The sequence below is a fragment of the Pongo abelii genome, chromosome 17 (genome assembly GCF_028885655.2).
Source record: "Pongo abelii isolate AG06213 chromosome 17, NHGRI_mPonAbe1-v2.0_pri, whole genome shotgun sequence".
NCBI classification, from domain to species: Eukaryota; Metazoa; Chordata; class Mammalia; order Primates; family Hominidae; genus Pongo; species Pongo abelii.
This window is the reverse complement of record NC_072002.2, coordinates 38,751,784-38,774,026: the sequence shown is the minus strand read 5'-3', so window position 1 is coordinate 38,774,026 and position 22,243 is coordinate 38,751,784. Positions and strand designations below refer to the sequence as shown.

At 41.7% G+C, this 22,243-nt stretch overlaps 1 pseudogene; it reads left to right on the top strand.

Annotated features, from left to right (window-relative positions):
• The first annotated feature begins 583 nt into the window (after nucleotides 1-583).
• On the top strand, nucleotides 584-21,881 carry LOC100443590 (eukaryotic initiation factor 4A-III-like; annotated as a pseudogene).
• Nucleotides 21,882-22,243: the final 362 nt, after the last annotated feature.

The following is a 22,243-nucleotide window of genomic DNA, read 5'->3' as shown; positions in this document are numbered from 1 at the left end:
CATTCATCTACATTTCCCAGATATCATCATTCATTTAGCAAACATCTATTTCACACCTTCTATGTGACTGGTTTTGAGTATAAAACAATGAAGAAAACATTGTTCCTATCCAAAAAACTCATAATCTGATAAACTTCTGTCACACAGGGCTATGTCTTCTTGTTATGAAGGAAATAGGACACACACTATCTTTCCAATCACCAAGGAGAAAGAGGCTGAGGCCCAACAGAACAGCATAGGTAATATGGTAGCCAAAGCTCTCTACTAGAGAAGCAGCTTTCTTTGCTGGACACCATGGCTCATGCTTGTAATCCCAGAGTTTTGTGAGACCAAGGCAGAAGAACCCAGGAGTTGAGCCCAGGAGTTCAAGACCAGCCTGGGCAACAAAGTGAGACCCTGTCACTATGAAAAATTTTTTTAAATTAGCCAGACACAGTGGCACACACCTGTGTACACACAGCAGCACATACCAGCTACTTGGGAGGCTGAGGCAGGAGGATCGCTTGACTGAAACCCTGTCTCTAAAAAGAAAAAAGAGGGGAAGACAAGAGAAGCTGCTTCCAATTATCAATCACATCCAAACATGGGCCAACCCACGCCATTTACCCACAAAACAATGAAGGATCGGAGAGAGAACTGGCCTTCGAAGTGCAGAGTGAAATGCAAGAGAGAATCTGGTATCAGGCAGATCTTTCAAGGTCACCAGATTCTTGATAATGCCAGAAACAAGGCCTACCACGTGACCATGATGAGAACGATGACCAGGCCCTGGGATGGCCCTGGTGTGATCAGAGTAAGCAGAGGTGAAACCTTGGAGCCCAAAAGGCTGGCAGAAGAAAGTGATGATTTAAGCTCACCAAGAGAGCATTCAGGTCCTGGGGTAACTGAGGTGTGAAGAAACACCAGCACTTTGGTAGCAAGAAGGGCCTGGGATTTCTGCCTTTTGGCAAAAAGCAGCCATGAGAATTTGCAGATCACACAGATTAGTGGAACAAGACTAAGTTGACCACTTCCTCAATGGATATAGCAAGGGATGACCAGGCTATGAAAGACTTGGAACCCAGCTCTCACTCCTGACCAAGATTTCTCATCAAGGTAAGGAAGGAAGGTGGGAGAAGAGAGGTCCCCAATGAATGACATAGCATCTCTCATTGTCTCAAAGCTACCATTTATTGAGCCCTTACTAATCCCCATGACCATCCATGCAGTATTATGATCTCTCATTCTATTATGAAGAGACTCAGACTCAGATAGACTAAGTAATTTGCTCAATATCCACACAATTAACCATGTGTTGGAGCCACAGTTCTAAAAGCAGTACATCTAATCACTATGCTATGCTGCCTCCCTGTTTGAGTTGCTTAATTGGCCCCAAGTCTCATGGGAATGGGAGCTCTATTGCACATCACTAGGATAAGGGCAAATGCAGTTAAGCTGTTCTCCACATAAGATGCCAAGCAACACTGGTCCCAGGCTGACTTCACACCAGCTTAGCCTTTAAAACTAAAATAAGCTAGCAAGTGCTAGGATCAAAAAATAAATAGCTAAAAAGTATCAACACTGATCAAAGAATAAAGTCAACAGTCACATACGTTCATATCTAGTTTATACCACAGAGCAGTCATTGCTAAATAGAAATAACTCCCCTTAAAACCAAAACGCAGGATCAAAATAAATGAAAAACAAAACGGCTATTCTATTTTGGAAGTCAGTTATACAAGTTGGTTACATATGAAGGGGACTCATTTCTCTATAAGTATGACTAGAAGGTGTTGGTGATTATTTTAAGTCTTTGCCATGCTACATAGAGATTGTTTATGCAGCAAGCAGTTGCTACAGACGCAGGGGCTGGAGAAGAAATGTGCATGCCTCAGCAGAGGCAAAGGAGTGTAGGGACCTGTCAACTGAAACTTGGTTACTGAATAAAAATATTTACAGCACTACTTTATGGAGTGATCCACTTCCAAGGCATCAACTGCTTTATGCAATATCTCATCACACTAAAAATATTCCCTTCTGGGTCTACATATAGAGGAAGTTGAAATATGTTCTTATGAATATTGACATGATTGGAACAGATATTTGTAACTATACCTAAAATGTAGTTTAGGGGGCATAGGATTAAGAGTGCTGCAAACTGAAATTTTTGATATGTCTATTTTATATTGTGAAAAGGACCTCTGTATGCTTTTTTTATTTCTTTCATGCCATTAGAAGGATATGTATGTTCTGCAATTTTAGGATAAGGTTTTTGCTTTGCTGTTTAGTGATCTAGTGGAAAGACTCCACAGCTGAACATTTGTCTCTGCAGTGCATCTAGAATGTTAATAACCCAGTTATCATATAACTTGCATTTGTTTAGAAAAATGAGACAGATCTCTTTTTTATCCATTTAGTTCAGTAAATGCTGTATGTTTAAAATATATATATATAAATGTTCCATCAGACCTAAGTTTCTCAGCCTTTGCACTATTGATCTATTAGGCTAAGTAAATCTTTGTTGTGGGGCAATTGTCCTGTGCCTTGCAGGTTTTTTAGCATCATCCCTGGTCTCTACTCGCTAGACACCATCCCCCCAATGTGACAACCAAAAATATCTGCAGACATTGCCAAATGTCCTCTGGGAGCAAAATCACCGCAGCTGAAAATGATGCCTACACTATCCTATCAAGATTGAGCCTTGATATTCCTAAATTGTGGCAAAGAGCTATTGTCTTTACCAGAGGTCAGGGTGTTTCTGGATGAGCTCTCCCCATCTAAGCATCTCAAATGCACTACCTGGAGATTTGGCTCTCATAGGGCTGAGAAAAATGACCAGGGCCAGGTGTGCACAAAGAGAATTTCCTCCTCTAATATTTAAGTACAGCTTTATTTTTGTTTTGCAATTAACCTCTGCTCCACAGCCTTTAGTACATCTAGTAGTGTTGTCAAGGAGACAATCTCCAACTAGTAGATAACAGGTAGGCCAAGATAATTGGCCCTTGGTTCCTTTCTGCGGCTCCTGCACACACACAGTGGGCCTTGCTGCCTCCATAAATCAGGACTGGCTGCATGATTATTGTATCCAAATGAGAAACTCACAAATTCTAGTCTCCTTTTCTTACCTGGTTTAGAACTAAAGAGACACATTTAATTTGCTTCACCAGATCAAATAAAGAGAAAGTCTGGCAATAGCGATAAACCCCAGAGATCAGCTAAATTATGTCCCAACTTGACATTTATATGAGCTCACACCTCTCAATCTCCAGAGGTGATTAGATTAAGGTTATTTTAGCTTGCACTTCATGCATGCACATCCCTAAAGACTCAGGAAAAGAGGTGGATGGTGACTAATACCATCAGTGATTTTATTCAAATGCTTTGTATTGCCAATATGCTGCCTAAAATGTTACTTGGGATGGAGAGCTGCATTTCAACAGAGTGCACGCAAAGCCTTTTACATTTTAGCGTTAAGGTTTTCACACCTGCTCTCATTCAGAGCCTGAGCAAACCTTTCTGCTGTTGGGACACAGGATCATTGTTTCCTATCTGGGCAGCATCCCACATGGCATCCTCTACCTCCAGAGACAGAAATCATTTTGCTCAGAGATTTTGACTTAGTTCATTAACTCCAGAACCCTCAGGAGAAGGCTGAGACAGTGCATTGGAATGCAGATCGAACTACGCTGAGTCTCCCGTGTGCATGGGAAGGTGGTGAAAAGCACTCCTTTACCTCTACTCTGTATCAAAAAACAAAAACCAAGAGAAAAATAACTTGTGCTTCATGAAAATCAAAATTAGAGCTGAAATGCCCAGTTGCCAACAGCAAGCCAAAACCAGCCTCTCTGTCCTGGCATGAGTTAAATCCAACTGATCGCGTCCAGGGGTGTTGCATTTATCCTGCCTCAATTTGTTCTTGAAAGGAGAATAAGCACGATCATAAAGGATTTCAGATTTCAGATCTGATAGTTTGAGGAATAGATACAGAATACATCTCAAAATGTACTATCTATTCGCATGGAAAAGTAGTAAATTATTGTTGTTTTGGGGTTTTTTGGTTTTGTTTGTTTGTTTTGAGATGGAGTCTTGCTCTGTCTCCCAGGCTGGAGACAGTGGTGTGATCTTGGCTCACTGCAACCTCCACCTCCCAGGTTCAAGTAATTCTCTTACCTCAGCCTCCCAAGTAGCTGGGACTACAGCTGCGTGCCAACACACCCAGCTAATTTTTGTGTTTTTAGTAGAGACAGGGTTTCATCATGTTGGCCAGGCTGGTCTTGAACTCCTGACCTCAGGTGATCCGCCTGCTTCAGCCTCCCAAAGTGCTGGGATTACAGGCATGAGCCACCTCACCCGGACAAATTATGATCGTTTTTTTAAAATAAATAAATTCCTCCAATCCAAAAGACATGTTTCAGCCTTGGTTAAAAAAAATATGGGTAGGCTGGGAGGAGCCAAGATGGCCGAATAGGAACAGCACCGGTCTACAGCTCCCAGCGCGAGCCACGCAGAAGACGGGTGATTTCTGCATTTCCATCTGAGGTACCGTGTTCATCTCACTAGGGAGTGCCAGACAGTGGGCGCAGGTCAGTGGGTGAGCGCACCGTGCGCCAGCCGAAGCAGGGGCGAGGCATTGCCTCACTCGGGAAGCGCAAGGGGTCAGGGAGTTCCCCTTCCAGGGGTGATAGACGGCACCTGGAAAATCGGGCCACTCCCACCCGAATACTGTGCTTTTCCGACGGGCTTAGGAAACGGTGCCCCAGGAGAGTATAGCCCGCACCTGGCTCAGAGGGTCCTACGCCCACGGAGTCTCGCTGATTGCTAGCACAGCAGTCTGAGATCAAACAGCAAGTCGACAGCGAGGCTGGGGGAGGGGCGCCCGCCATTGCCCAGGCTCGCTTAGGTAAACAAAGCAGCCTGGAAGCTTGAACTGGGTGGAGCCCACCACAGCTCAAGGAGGCCTGCCTGCCTCTGTAGGCTCCACCTCTGGGGGCAGGGCACAGACAAACAAAAAGACAGCAGTAACCTCTGCAGACTTAAATGTCCCTGTCTGACAGCTGTGAGGAGAGCAGTGGTTCTACCAGCACGCAGCTGGAGATCTGAGAACGGGCTGACTGCCTCCTCAAGTGGGTCCCTGACCCCTGACCCCCGAACAGCCTAACTGGGAGGCACCCCCCAGCAGGGGCAGACTGACACCTCACACGGCTGGCCAGGTACTCCAACAGACCTGCAGCTGAGGGTTCTGTCTGTTAGAAGGAAAACTAACAGAAAGGACATCCACACCAAAAACCCATCTGTACATCACCATCATCAAAGATCAAAAGTAGATAAAACCACAAAGATGGGGAAAAAACAGAGCAGAAAAACTGGAAACTCTAAAAACCAGAGTACCTCTCCTCCTCCAAAGGAACGCAGTTCCTCACCAGCAACGGAACAAAGCTGGACGGAGAATGACTTTGACGAGCTGAGAGAAGAAGGCTTCAGACGATCAAATTACTCCGAGCTACGGGAGGATATTCAAACCAAAGGCAAAGAAGTTGAAAACTTTGAAAAAAATTTAGAAGAATGTATAACTAGAATAACCAATACAGAGAAGTGCTTAAAGGAGCTGATGGAGCTGAAAACCAAGGCTCGAGAACTACGTGAAGAATGCAGAAGCCTCCGGAGCCGATGCGATCAAATGGAAGAAAGGGTATCAGCCCTGGAAGATGAAATGAATGAAATGAAGCGAGAAGGGAAGTTTAGAGAAAAAAGAATAAAAAGAAACGAGCAAAGCCTCCAAGAAATGTGGGACTATGTGAAAAGACCAAATCTACGTCTGATTGGTGTACCTGAAAGTGACGGGGAGAATGGAAACAAGTTGGAAAACACTCTGCAGGATATTATCCAGGAGAACTTCCCCAATCTAGCAAGGCAGGCCAACATTCAGATTCAGGAAATACAGAGAACGCCACAAAGATACTCCTCGAGAAGAGCAACTCCAAGACACATAATTGTCAGATTCACCAAAGTTGAAATGAAGGAAAAAATGTTAAGGGCAGCCAGAGAGAAAGGTCGGGTTACCATCAAAGGGAAGCCCATCAGACTAACAGCGGATCTCTTGGCAGAAACCCTACAAGCCAGAAGAGAGTGGGGGCCAATATTCAACATTCTTAAAGAAAAGAATTTTCAACCCAGAATTTCATATCCTGCCAAACTAAGCTTCATAAGTGAAGGAGAAATAAAATACTTTACAGACAAGCAAATGCTGAGAGATTATGTCACCACCAGGCCAGCCCTAAAAGAGCTCCTGAAGGAAGCACTAAACATGGAAAGGCACAACCGGTACCAGCCACTGCAAAATCATACCGAAATGTAAAGACCATCGAGACTAGGAAGAGACTGCATCAACTAACGAGCAAAATATCCAGCTAACATCATAATGACAGGATCAAATTCACACATAACAATATTAACTTTAAATGTAAATGGACTAAATGCTCCAATTAAAAGACACAGACTGGCAAATTGGATAAAGACTCAAGACCCATCAGTGTGCTGTATTCAGGAAACCCATCTCACGTGCAGAGACACACATAGGCTCAAAATAAAAGGATGGAGGAAGATCTACCAAGCAAATGGAAAACAAAAAAAGGCAGGGGTTGCAATACTAGTCTCTGATAAAACAGACTTTAAACCAACAAAGATCAAAAGAGACAAAGAAGGCCATTACATAATGGTAAAGGGATTAATTCAACAAGAAGAACTAACTATCCTAAATATATATGCACCCAATACAGGAGCACCCAGATTCATAAAGCAAGTCCTGAGTGACCTACAAAGAGACTTAGACTCCCACACATTAATAATGGGAGACTTTAACACCCCACTGTCAACATTAGACAGATCAACAAGACAGAAAGTCAACAAGGATACCCAGGAATTGAACTCAGCTCTGCACCAAGCGGACCTAATAGACATCTACAGAACTCTCCACCCCAAATCAACAGAATATACATTTTTTTCAGCACCACACCACACCTATTCCAAAATTGACCATATACTTGGAAGTAAAGCTCTCCTCAATAAATGTAAAAGAACAGAAATTGTAGCAAACTGTCTCTCAGATCACAGTGCAATCAAGCTAGAACTCAGGATTAAGAATCTCACTCAAAACCGCTCAACTACGTGGAAACTGAACAACCTGCTCCTGAATGACTACTGGGTACATAACGAAATGAAGGCAGAAATAAAGATGTTCTTTGAAACCAACGAGAACCAAGACACAACATACCAGAATCTCTGGGATGCATTCAAAGCAGTGTGTAGAGGGAAATTTATAGCACTAAATGCCCACAAGAGAAAGCAGGAAAGATCCAAAATTGACACCCTAACATCACAATTAAAAGAACTAGAAAAGCAAGAGCAAACACATTCAAAAGCTAGCAGAAGGCAAGAAATAACTAAAATCAGAGCAGAACTGAAGGAAATAGAGACACAAAAAACCCTTCAAAAAATCAATGAATCCAGGAGCTGGTTTTTTGAAAGGATCAACAAAATTGATAGACCGCTAGCAAGATTAATAAAGAAAAAAAGAGAGAAGAATCAAATAGATGCAATAAAAAATGATAAAGGGGATATCACCACCGATCCCACAGAAATACAAACTACCATCAGAGAATATTACAAACACCTCTATGCAAGTATTTAAGTTGCTAATATTATATCATTTATGATATTTAAGTTATTTAAGTATTTAAGTTATGGGATATCATGGAGAAGAGTAAACATCACACAAGGACTTTACCTCCTCTTCTGAGGAATGGTTTAGTATGTTTTTAGTTGTATGCTGGATAGTTGTATCATGTTAGGTGGAATTATGATCGTGCTGTTGTCTTTATTTGCAGATTAACTATGGTTTAAGGAGATGTGCATGGGGGCCATGTTGACAAGGGGTGGACTTGTGATGGCTAATTTTATGTGTCAACTTGACTATACCATGGGGTGCTAGATTAAACATTATTTTTGGATGTGTCTTCAAAAAAAAAAAAAAAAAAAAAAAAAAATATGGGTAGCAATTTAGTGTTCTGAATTTTATAATTACTTTATCTGTAGCTTGTAAAATAAAATTTAAACCCTTTTAAATGGTAGAAATATATATTGTTTCTCTTACTTCTCTGAATTCTCCTTTGCTCTTTATGTATTATTTAATCTCTTCATAATAACGCCATTCATCCTCTATTTTGCAGACCTCTTCCAAATATTCTATCCTGTTGCTATTGTGGTAGACCCTATCTCAGAACATGTGTTCCAATTTTAAGGTCCAAAAATACCTACAAGTGCCTATAAGAACAAAACACAAAATACTTTGGAAAGAGACATCCCTCATCGTGCCCAAACTCCCAATATCCTACTACACAGAAGTGTCAGGTGCAATGGAAACTCCAAAATTCATTTTCCTCCTTTGCCTATATTTACCCTCACCTCAATCCACAAAGGATTTCAGGCAACTTACAAAAGTATATACATCACAAAAGAATAAAATAGTTGAAGGAATCAGGGCAAAGGGAAATGAGAAGAGAAAGTTAGTGAAAATCAAAGGTAAGATCAGAATGCAGACAAACATAACATGGGGCCCTGTCCAGGTACAAGAAGTGACCCTGGAGTGTTCATTTAAGCTGCCTAATGGCCAAAGAGATGACAGAAAGACCATCCGTTGTGAGACTGAAAGTAAACTGTTCAAGAGCAGCCTGGTTGGATGTCAAGACCTGAGAGTAATCTCTCTGGTGGTGCCTCCTAAGGAGGGACCTCAACGGCATCTGAATTCATTTTTTTTCATCTTTCTAACCTTTATCAAGGGAACGCCTAAGCCCTCCCAAGTAAGTCATGGATGGTTCTCATTGTTAAAAATAATCACTAGGGAGGAAAACTTGGAGACACCATCCAGTGACTCATAGAGCTGCAAACATTTTTCCTTCTTACTCCTTGTGTCTTACAGTTTTATTACGTGCTTTTTGGTCCCCTTTCTGTAGCACGCTTGCTAACTCTCCCATCGTATAGATAAAGGTCTAGCCGCCCTAAAAACCCACTCTTTGAAAGTTGTGTATAACCTTGGAGCACCAGCCCCCAGACTGAAGAAGACTTCACATGAATCAGGACCTGTAGCACCATAAAAACACATTTTGCTCTAAAATACACCCTGCCAATGTTCACGGAAAATTGTGCAAACTCTAGATTGCTTTACTCGTAGCTTCCTATAGTACTTAAGTCCTACCTAGAATAATTCACCCTCAGTGAAACCTTTTTTTGAGGGGAGGGGACGTATCATGGAAAAAAGCAGGCAACTGAGAGTAATAATGAATATTACATGCTCTTGTAAAGAATGTCTTCAAAGGAGGGGAGGCTTGCCAGCATTACTGAGTAATGATCTTTGAACACAGCATTAAAGTCATAGCATGAAGGAAGGGAGATAAAATATTTAATGACACCTAATATTCCCAGCTCTAGCAAAAAGCCAAGAACTGGTCACAGTTTCTCAGTAGCTGCACATTTTAATATCATTAGACAACAATTTTTTCCAATCAGAGTAATAAAGTTACCAAAATCACGGGGTGGTAGAAAGGAAGGGAAATAAAGCAGGTTATAAACTGCTTGGAAATCCTGTCTTTTCCAATTGACTTTTAATATGAATGTGGAAACTGGGCTCAACAATCAATTGGCTCACTTGGTTCACAGATCGGCCAGAGCCTCAATAAATATTGAGGATGTTTCTATAAAACAATCTTTGACTAATCATGTTCAGGACAAATCCTTTAAAACCCCCCTCACCTCCTGGGACACAAGTGTGGTCAGAAGTCCTTTTTGGCTCTAGTGTGTCATTGCCCTCAAGTCTTCTAAGCCTGCCAATAAGAATCAGTTAAAGGAGAGATATATATCTGGAATTTTGCACCAGGCAAGTAAGTGCTTCAAGAGGATGGGGTGGAGGTAGATAAGTAGGTAGCTAGGTCGATAAGGCAAGGAGATCTGTTCTGTCACAAGAAGAAAACAAGGCAGGAGCAGTGGGCAAACAGAAATCAGCCTATGGAAGGACAATTTACTGAGATACCAATTTGCCTGGGTTCTCAAGGAATATTCCTCTCGTCCTCCGCTGCACCATCCCCCTCCAAATAGCAAGGTCCTTACTGTTCTTGCCACAGAAATTTGAGAAAATATAAGCTACTTAAAGTCTACTTAGAGCCACTTTTTTGTATAAGCCTGAGTTGTTTTGTTTTGTTTTGTTTTAAGATACAGAGTATATCAATTTTCTAGGACTGCTATAACTAAGTGCCACAGACTGGGTGGCTTAAACAACAGAGATTTATTTTCTCACAGTTTTAGAGGCTGGAAGTCTGAGGTCAAGGTGTCGGCAGGATTGGTTTCTTCTGAAGGCTCTCTCCTTGGCTTGCCAGGTGGCCACACTCTTGCTGTGTGTTCCATGCTCATCTCTCTGGGCTGCATCTGTCTGGTGTCTCTCCCTGTGTTCTAATCTCCCCTTCTTACAAAGACACCAAGCTTATTGGATTAGGGCCCACATGGATGACCTCATGTTTACTTAATTACCTCTTTAAAGGCCCTATCTGCAAAAACAGTCACATTCTAAGGTGCTGCAGCACTTCAACATAAGAATTTGGAGGAGCCCAAAGTTCAGCCCATAACACAGAGAAACATATTTTGGGGGATGAAGAGAGAGGCATGTAAGTCCTGTGGGAAGCTCCCATCCACACCCGTTTCAGGGAGTACCCAGGGAGGTGATAAGACCTTGAAGGTGTTGCTCTGGGAGACACCTAGAGAGGACAGACCTAAGTACAATGATGCCTCGGCCTCCTTCAGGATTCCTGGGCCCAAAGACATGGCACACAAGTAGCAGAGCCTCCCAATCTGAAGGCGGGGACACTAAGAATTTCTATGGTCACAGGAACAGGCTGGTGGCCAATGACCAGATGGTCATCCCTGATGCTCAGGCTCTAATGCCCAAATCCTTTGCACCATTCGTGGGTAGGATCTCACAGGGAGCCTCAGCAATGACCAATATTGAATTTCTAGACAGCCCTGTGGATAGGGGCTGTGCAACAGATTTACATTAGTTTAAAGAAAACATAGAATGTGATATTTCTTGTTGCTTACAGAATGAATTTACACCTTCCAGAATTATGTCAGGATGTATATAAAGTTTAGGAAAGAAAAAAACATAATAGAAACTAAGCCCATATTTATACAATAAGCCAACCAGGGCATCTAAAACTGCACAGAAGCAGGACAGAGTTTAAATTAAGAGGTCTTGGAGTACAAAACAATTTATTTGGATGTAAAAGGCAAAAGTGAGTCAGGTCTCTTGACCTATTCCAACAATACACTAATCTTTTCCATAAATGATAATAACTGACTGTAGTTCTACGTGCTAGGAGCCAACCCCATCCAATCACTTCAGCATTCTTTTTTTTTTTTTTTTTTTTTGAGATGAAGTCTTGCTCTGTCATCCAGGCTGGAGTGCAGTGGCGCAATCTTGGCTCACTGTAACCTCTGTCTCCTGGGTTCAAGTGATTCTCCTGCCTCAGCCTCCCTAGTAGCCAGGACTACAGGTGCCTGCCACCATGCCGGGCTAATTTTTGTATTTTTAGCAGAGATAGGGTTTCATCATGTTGGCCAGGATGGTCTTGAACTCCTGAGCTCAGGTGATCTGGCTGCCTCAGCCTCCCAAAGTGCTGGGATTACAGACATCAGTCACCGAGCCTGACCTCTCATTTAATTTGAAATTGTTATCATAACTCTCCTGTGTATCTCAGTATTTTAGCATTATTTGTGATCTTAGGTATCTCTTGTTGACACAATCCTCCTCCTTAAATGATAAACTTCATGAGAGCAGGATCTCTATTTTCTACTTCTTTTGGACTGCTTCATCGTAGCTAGAGAAATTTTGCTCAGTTAATTCCAGGTGACAGCAATGACCGAGAAGTCTTTCTTTTCTTCCCTCCATAAGCACTAAACAGAGCCTGTGTGACCCTTTGTATTCCTGAGACAGAATGGGGAGTGAAATCTCCCTGTTTTTCCATTAACACAAATTAAGGACATTTTCAGAAAAATTTTCTGGCAGGTAGCTAAGTTCTAGAAAGATCACTGGAAGAAAAAAGAGGTCTGGCATTGAGAAAAATAAGAGAAACCAGAAGAGAGGCAGATTCCAGGGAAAAAGCACGAGAACATAATTAGTTCTGTTTAGGGTAATACGAGCACTTGAAAGTCCTCTCCACCCCTACTCCCACCCCATCCCCAGCCAAATAATGTGCTTTTTCTAAGCCCTGACTTCTGAACCACTAAAGAAATAAAACAGTAAAGCAAATAGGAAATTAAAACATCCCCATTATTTAAAATAAGGTTGATATTATAGAACACAGTGTATATCTGCAGGCCAGTGGATTCGCTCAGGCTGAGCCCCAAATTAGACTGCTGCTTGTCCTCCCCACCCTGGGAGGATTGGGTGCCCTTTATCTCCCATGGTAGGTGCAAGGACTTTCCCACTAAGCCTCCTGAAGGTCAAGAGGAACAAAGACCACATGCTCTCCAAGAGCAGCTCGCCAATCAGGGAGTTCTCTCCAAAGTGGAGAGGGAGTACAAAGGGCTGAAAGTGTCGTACTAATGCACATGACTCCCCACAGAAGAAAACATCAGGAGTGAAGAACATGTGTTCTCTCCCTATGGACATGTTGAGCATAAGGTCCTAAAGACAAGCCAGTGGAGCCATCCCACAAGTGACTGTAGAGGGATGAGGGAGTGTTCAGGAGCGAGGTCTGGGCTGGGACATGCCCTGGGTATTGGCAGTGGACACATAGTGATGGAAACCAAGAACTGAGATGTGCTTCCTCAGAAAGGGGATGTAGAATGTGAGGAAAGGGGGAGTGGGACTAGAGCCCTTAGGAAGATGAGCATTCAGGGGTAGAGAAGACAAAGAGAAGCCAGGGAAGAAATGAAGAAGGAAGCGTCCAAGAGCTAGCAGAATAAGGGCAGAATGATGTCGTGAGAGCCAAGAAAAGGAGAGAAGAAAAGAGTGAGCAATAATGACCAACGACAGGAATCGGGGATGGCTCGGGCAGGTGGTGGCCTGGAGAGCACTTCTACCCACTTCTGAAGAGTAGTTTTGAGATGACAGCCTAATTGTAGTGGGTTGAGAAATGGATAGAAGTTGAGGAAAACCTATTCCCCGCCCTCAAGGAGAGGAGAGCTTGGTGGCAGCTATGGATAATTAAACAAGCAATTACAAAAGGCATGGTCTTTGACTTGGATTCATGAGTGTGTCCCGAAAAGGTCCAAAAAAATCATGGACCAAGCTACAAGTGCCTCATCTGGATGTGCATTAATCTGGGAAGAGATGTATAGCTTTCATAAAATCCAATTGCCTAACATGAGGAAACAAGAAAACAGGCTACTAAATAGAGACAGGTCAGGATCCTAAGCCCTCAGAAAGGACAAGTTTATTGTTAAGGTCCTAGGTCATGGCAGCCAAGTAGGGTAGGAGAAGAACTGAATCCAGAAAGTCAACTACATTAGTCCATTTTCACACTGCTATAAAGAACTTTCCTGAGACTGGGTAGCTTATGAAGGAAAGAGGTTTAATTGACTTACAGTTTTGCATGGCTGGGGAAGCCTCAGGAAACTTAACAATCATGGCAAAAGGGGAAGCAGGCACCTTCTTCACAAGGCAGTAGGAGAGAGAAGTGCAAAGGACGAACTTCCAAACACTTATGAAACCATCAGATCTCTTGAGAACCCACTCACTATTATGAGAAGAGCATGGGGAAAATCGATGCCATGATCCAATTACCTGCCTCCCTAGACATGTAGGGATTACAGGTCCCTACCTTGACACGTGGGAATTACAATTCAAGATGAGATTTGGGTGGGGACACAGAGCCAAACCATATTAACAACTCTTCCAGAGGTGTTTCACTAATTGATACCTGGGGGGCACTTGAGGGGTCAGGTGAGGAAGTCTTGGTAAAAGAACAGGAGAAACTAAAGCAATGAGAAAGAAAGAAAGCCAGAGCTGTCATCCATGAATTTCACAAATATCTGATAAATGCCTGCATGTCCTAGGCAGGGTGCAAGGCCTTGGATACATCCTTCATGGAGCTTACATTCTAAGAGCTTTTGTGTTTAAAATGAGATGCTGAAACTTGAGATTTCACAGGTGAAAACAGCTCTTTCACTATATCAAGTTAGATTTGCTCAATTATTTCATTCTTAAATAACCATGTTCCCACTTGGAGGGCGGAAAAAAAGAAAAAGAAAGAAAGAAAAACCATGTATGGTGATTAACCCAGCAAGCTGCCAGTTCAATCTCCCATGCACTCCTTTGAGTCATGAGGGAACAAGGAAAAATCAGGATGACAATAAAAAGAGAGAGAAAATTAATATGTTAAAACTTTACATTTCAACTTTGAACTGACATTGCAGCAAGGCTCTTTCCAGCTGCTTTGTCTGGCCATGCCAAGAAGTGACCATGATTTATGGTGCCACCTCTGTAATTTCAATGCTCTTGATCTCCCACCGGAAGCAGTGACAAGTAAGGTTAACTGCTGTGTAAAGAGACAGTATGAGTAATGCTTCATGCACAGAGCTGGCACTGATCTACAGTGTGGGGGTGAAGTTGGGGGAGGAAGCAGGGATGTCAGCCATTGGTTAAATCCCTTTCAAACGGCAATCTACCAAATGCCGTAACACCTTCTGGAACTGTCAGGACTTGTGTGGAAAAATACCCTGAATTGTGTTAGGATCTTTTGCTTTATCCTTGTTGCCTTACAAACATGCAAACAGCCAACTTGACTGATAATTACATTCTGTATTGTTAATAACAGCTAACACTAAGTGTCCATGCCATGCCAGACCCTGTCTACTTGGCTTACAGTCATTGCTCCAGTTAATCTTCCTCTTATCAGCCCCCATGGTCATCCCCATTCACAGATGAGAAGAATGAGGCTCAAAAGGTTAAACAGCTCACCCAGGAGTGTGAAGCCAAGCCAGGATTTGAGCCCAGATCATCTGACTGCAGGAGCCTGCTATATTAGTCCATTCTTGTTTATTTAATCCCATCTATTTATTTTTACGTGTATTTTTTTTCTTTAGCCAGCATACATACATTTCTTTTTTTTTTTTTTTTTTTTTGAGATGGAGTTTCACTCTTGTCACCCAGGCTAGAGTGCAATGGCGCAATCTTGGCTCACTGCAACCTCTGCCTCCCAGGTTCAAGAGATTCTCCTGCCTCAGCCTCCCAAGTAGCTGGGATTACAGGCACCTGCCACCAGCCCCAGATGATTTTTTTTTTGTATTTTTAGTAGAGACGGGGTTTCACCATTTTGGCCAGGCTGGTCTCCAACTTCTGGCCTCAAGTGATCCACCCACCTCAGCCTCCCAAAGTGCTGAGATAACAGGCATGAGCCACCATGCCCAGCCTGCTTACATATATTTCGAAAGGATTACTTGCTCTGCCACTAGTGAGTAGCCTGGGGTATGTGTCACTATAGAAAATCATTCATTTAATCTTCCAAAGCCACAGTTTGCCTTGGTAAACAGGATCTAGATCAAAAATTGTTGTATATGTAAATATTCTTTGAAGGCTAATTACTTTTTCATATGCTTATGTCTCATTTCTCCTAAATAAGGGAAAAAGAAAGGAGGAACTAACATCAGTTAAACACCTACTTCATTCTAAACATTGTTTCAGGTGCAGAAAGCCTCACAATAACCCCACCAGGTAGATATCTTTATCCCCATTTTATAAATTGGGAAATTGAGGCTCAAGAAAGTCAAGGACATTTTCCAGGTGTAACTGTGTGAGAGGTAGAAGTGGGCTCAAGGGCCTCCGTGATTCCTCACCAGGACTGACACATACTATGGATCTCTTAGTAACTTTCAGTGCCTCATACTCTATTTTACCTACAGGTGAGCAGAAATTAAAGGGAAAGGAGAAAGAAAAGAAGAGAAGAAATTAAGGAGCAGGGTGAGAGTTGGCTTCGAAGATTAGATATCCCTGAAACACTGAAGAAATGGCTTCTCTGCTTTCCAAATTTCCTCAAGATCTGTCCTAAGCCTTATCAGGGAATGTTTGTTTGTTTGGTTTGTTTGTTAGTTTGTTTTTGACAGGGTTTTGCTCTGTCATCCAGGCTGGAGCGTAGTGCCACAATCACAACACATGGCAGCCTCAACCTCCTGGGCTCAATCAGTCCTCCCACCTCAGCCTCCTGAGTAGCTGGGACTACCGGCTGACGCCCCTATTCCTGGCTCTTATCAGAGACTTTGGATTACAGTTGTCTGGACAACAACCTTGAGATGCTACACTCAAAGTTTCTTGCCTGGCAAAAAGCCAAACTCCCTCCATCTCCCGGTGCATGCACAGTACCTGTGTGAGGTTTTCTTTCCAAAGCGCCTGAGAACAAGGCCAAGGCTGTGCTGCTATTGGGATTTTGTCCCACACATTAACTCAGCTGACAGTGACTGGGTTCCTAGAGAAGGAGCTGGGGGCCTACCTGCCTCTCTTCACACAAACATCATCTCAGTCTTATCTTCTCAACTCTTTCACTGCACTGAAGAGTTCTTGAAAGTCAGTTCAAATCTCACTTCAAACTCTTTTTCGCTTAGAGAAATAAAAATGCTGTTGTTTTTGTCTAATGGAAGTACTGTGCTGTGACTGGATCTGTAACAACGGCATGTCAAAATGCCAAAAAAGTGTGTCAAAAATAACATTTAAAAAAACTCAGGGGAGACATGTTATAGTCCTAAATGAGCATTTTTATTTCTCTGTGTTGAAATGTGTTCGTTTCCTCTCCAGGGTCTTAATAAACCTCAAAGAAACACACAACACTTAATGAACACAATTTCAGGGCCAATTCAGTTCTTGATATCCCATTACTGTCAAAACATCTCTCGCTTGTATTTGTGAGTTCTCCTCTTACAAGTCTTTCTCTTCAATTTCTTCTTCACCGGATGCTTATTTTCCCTAAATCTTGAACCTCTGAAGTATATGCATATTGCCATGAAGTTAATCAACTAAAAAGAATTAATTTCAATTTATTTTCTTTGTCATTGTTGAGGAAACATCATCAACTATTTCCTGACACATTAAGATAAAAGTCAAATTCACAGCAATCCTGTGTTGCCAAGGGTTTGTTTATTTAATTTAATGGGCTTTCAAATAACATTCAAGAGAGTCTATATAGGCAATATGCTCACCTCCCATGATTTGGCTGAGAAAAGATAAGAATATCTAAATTTTAGAGCCTGTTCAGCTAAATTCAAAGTATTATAGTGTTGGTCGGGTGCAGTGGCTCACGCCTGTAGTTTCAGCACTTTGGGAGGCCAAGATGAGCAGATCACTTGAGGTCAGGAGTTCAAGACCAGTCCGGCCAACATGGCAAAAGCTGGTCTCTACTAAAAATACAAAAATTAGCCAGGCATGTTGGGGCGTGCCTGTAATCACAGTTACTTGGGAGGCTGAGGCAGGAGAATTGCTTGAACCCAGGAGGCGAATGTTGCAGTGAGCTGAGATCTTGACACTGCACACCAGCCTGGGTGACAGAGTGAGACTCTGTCTCTAAAAAAAAAAAAAGTATCATGATGTTTCTTTGCATAACTTGTAGAGGAAATATTTACTTCTATCAAGACCCATGGTGAAGATTTGATCTAATGCCAGGAAGCTCCTTGAATTTCCTGGTTCTATCACTTCATCCACTGCTTGTTGTCTACTTTGCTTTCTCACTGCAGAGGCAAACACATGACCCAGGCAGAAAAATCAAAATCAGGATGTCTCCATTTCCTGAGCAAAGCAATTGAAAAGCAGGTGGACCTGTGGCATAGCAAAGCCATGGGTTTTTTTTTAAGAATTATTTTAGGCCAGGTGCAGTGGCTAACGCCTGTAATCCCAGCACTTTGAGAGGCCGAGGCGGGCAGATCGCTTGAGCTCAGGAGTTTGAGACCAGCCTGGCTCTACTCTGTCTCAAAAGAAAAAAAAAATTATTTTGATAGTAGGAGGGAAAAGATGTAAGGTCTCTTCTTAGTCCAAGAAGAATGAAGAATGAGGTAAGCCTAAGCCTGGCACAGCTGGTGGCCGTTTTGCCTGGATGTGAAGAATGGCTTTCTAAGCATGAAGTTAACAAAGGTAGCCAAGAGCCAAAAAATAAAGAACACTCTTGATAATAGTGTTTGAACTCATAGATTCAGCTCTTTTCAAAGTCAGATCCACCCTCTTAGATTTCCAAGTTACATGAGCCAATTCATTTCCTTTTGTGTCCATGTTAGTTGAATTTTGCTTCTCAGCATTCCTGAATAACATACCTGATTCTTCCCACAGGTACCCAGAAAGAGTGTTTCATAAGCTAGAAGGCACAGTGGTTCCATGTGAGTGGGTTTTGTACCTTCCTGTTGCTATAACTGAATCCTGCAAAGATGCAAGGTGCTTTTACCCAGATGGTTTTCCCACAGAAATGGACTAAGATTGAAGATCTGCCCACTTCTCATCCCTTTCTGGTTTTTTTATTTCTTTTTTTAAATTTTTTATCTTCCTCATCTTTTTAATAATAGCTTTTTACTGCAGAAGAGCACTGATTGCCTTCCCCATGCTACATTTGCTAGGTGTTCTGATACAACTATGATGGGGCAGCAAATAAGTACAATCTTTCTATACTACGCAGCAGTAGCAACAAGGATCAGAGTCTTTGAAATACCCGTACCATTGGGATTATTCCAAAAATACTAAGAAACCCATTGATATTAACGGATCAAGCGCGAAAATCCATACAACTGTCTCCATAAATGTTGAAAAGGCATTTCAGGCTGGGTGTGGTGGCTCACTCCTGTAATCACAGCACTTCGGGAGGCCGAGGTGGGTGGATCATGAGGTCAGGAGTTCAAGACCAGCCTGGCCAACATAGTGAAACCCTGTGTCTACTAAAAATACAAAAAATTAGCTGGGCATAGTGGTGTGCACCTATAATCCCAGCTACTCAGATGGTTGAGGCAGGAGAATCGCTTGAACCCAGGAGGCAGAGTAATACAAACATGTATAAAACACAAATTCAAAAGGTACATAAGGTTATACAGTGAAACCAAGTCTTCCCACTCTACCTTCCAGCCACCAAGAGTCCAGCTTCAGTTTCTTGAACCTGGGAGGTGGAGGTTGCAGTGAGCCGAGATGGCACCACTGCACTCCAGCCTGGGCGACAGAATGAGTCTGTCTCAAAAAAAAAAAAAAAAAAAAAATTTCTAGTGAAAACACATATAATTAAGAAAAAAACATAGACAAAGCCATTCTAATGTTCCTACGGGGAAAAAAAAAGTAGTCAAGACTGTTCAGAAAAATGTAAAGTATTTATCTGAAAGGAAAAGCAAGAAAAAGAGTAATAATGAAAAAGAGCAATAATGAAAAAGAGCAATGCTGGGTGTTGACATATATTATAAAGCTAGAATAATTTTAAAGTACACCACCATTCATGAAAAAAATACCAATAGAACATAACAGAAAAATTGATAAATAGACCCAAATACACAATATAAATTTAATATATGGGTTTTTGTTTTTGTTTTTGTTTTGTTTTTTAAGATGGAGTTTCACTGTCACCCAGGCTAGAGTGCAGCGGCACAGTCTCAGCTCACTGTAACCTCTGCCTCCCAGGTTCAAGCAATTCTCGTGCCTCAGCCTCTCAAGTAGCTGCAATTACAGGAATGTGCCACCACACCTGGCTAATTTTTGTATTATTAGTAGAGATGAGGTTTCACCGTGTTGGCCAGGCTGGTCTCAAACTCCTGACCTCAAGTGATCCTCCTGCCTCAGCCTCCCAAAGTGCTGGGATTACAGGCGTGAGCCACCGAGCCAGGCCTAATTTAACATATGTTAATGCTGGCATTTTAAAATAACAGGGGAAAGGTAGTTTATACAATAAATAGTACAGGTTAGCTATGTGAAAAAATATTCAACTGTATCCCTATCTCACACTTTACACAAAAACAAATTTTAGATTGAGCAAAAATCTAAGTGTAAAATATAAACCCATAAAAATATCAAGGGAAAATGGAAAAATATATTTAAACTCTCCAAGTGGGAAAAGACATTCTTTGTATGTGACAAAACTCAGAACCCTGAAAATAAAAATTTTGAAAGGTGGAACCATACATATAAAATATTTCTGAATGGCAAAAACACACAAATAAACAAATAACATAAACAATTGAAAAGATAATCTAGGCCAAAAAACACACACTTGCAGATGATATCACAACCAAAGAGCTAAAATTTCCTCACTATGTAAAGAATGTCCTACAAATTAATAAGGAAAAAAACAACCCAGAAGAAGACAGCCTGCTCAGGAAAGGAAATAATTAGTGACTTCCAAAAAAATGCTCGACTTCACTCAAAATAAAAGAAATTAAAATTATAATGAAATAACACTTCAACCTTCTAAACTGGCAAAGTTCAATACATTTGATAATACACTTTGTAGATGGGAATATAAGAAAACAGGCTCTCTCTTCTGATACCACTGATAGAAATATAAACTGATATAATCTCTATGGAGATAAATTTTGTAATATATATCAAAATGTTAGATGTTTGTATCTTTTAACTCATCAGTTCCACTCCTAAGATCTTATCCTGTGGAAGTGAGATTCACATAGCATGATTCACTACAGCATTGTTTATTGCAGGAAAAAATCAGGAACAACTAAGTGTCCATCCATAGGAGATATACACTCAAACAGTACACAGCCATTAAAAAGAAAAATGCTAGTCCCAGCTACTCAGGAGGCTGAGTCAGGAGCATCACTTGCACCCAGGACTTGGGGACTGCAGTGTGCTATGATCACGTCTTTGAATAGTTACCGCACTCCATCCAGCCTGGGTGACATAAAAATAATAAATAATAAAGCATGTCTTTACGCTGTGACACAGAATGATCTGCCAGATGCATGTGCTCATAATGCAAAGGATTTCTCTGAAAGGAAAAGCAAGAAACTGAAGTTGGACTCTTGGTGGCTGGAAGGTAGAGTAGGAAGACTTGGTTTCACTGTATAACCTTATGTATCTTTTGAATTTGTGTTTTATACATGTTTGTATTACTTATTGAAAATAATTAGGGAACTTCCTGATAGCTTAACACATGGAGGTTCCTGGAGAGTGGCCCACTCAGGAAGGCTTGGAAGCTCCCAGCACTTTCCCCACTACCTTGCCCTATACATCTCTTCATCTGTATCCTTTGCAATGTCCTTTATAATAAACAAGTAAACTTAAGTTTCAAAGATCAGATTTGCGACATGTTCAGGTACTTGCCTCCAGTCACACAAGTAGTTCTTATCGGTGCTATACTGCCTTGCAAAATCCTAGAGATGACCAACAAGTACACGATGGACCCAATCCACATCTTGGTGAATTGACTCTGGAAGGCATCAAACAGCTTTTTGTGGCAGTGGAAAGAGAAGAGTGGAAATTCGACATCCTGTGTGATCTCTACGAAATGCTAACTGTCATTCAGGTGGGCATCTTCTGTAACACCAAAATGAAAGTTGACTGGCTGATGGAGAAAATGAGAGATGCCGCTCTCACCATGTCCTCGATGCACAGAGACACACCTCAGAAAGGGCCACAGTCCGGCGTCAGCACAGGGCTCATTTCTACAGATGTCTGGGCCGGGAGGTCAGAAGTCCCTCAGGTGTCCATCATCATTAACTATGACCTGCCCAAAAAACAGAATTGTACTCACACAGAATTGGGAGATCAGGTCGATACGGCTGGAAGGGTGTGGCCATTAACTTTGTAAAGAATAACCAACATCCGCATCCTGAGAGACATTGAACAGTACTATTCCACTCAGATAGAAGCGGTGTCTATGAACGTCACTGATCTGATCTGAAGAAGCAGTCCCACTACTCTAAAGATGAGTTGGAGACTGTTCATCTATTTTGGGCTCCTGTTTGGAAATATTTAGGAGCAGCTTCTATTTAGCGGGGTTTATGTGGACTATCTTTACATAGCTCCCCACCATACACCCCAGGAAAAGCTCTGGAGATGCTGCCATGTCTTCTTATCCATATGTAAATAATGCATTGCTCTAAGTCTTTCTCATTAAACATTTAAAACTTTTCCCATAAAAATAATAGTAATTAGAATTATTCAAATTATTAAATTATTTTTAAATAACAAAAATAGAATATCCATACTTCAATGCAGGAAGATTGTTTCTAAGACTCAATTTTAAGAAAATAAACCAAAATA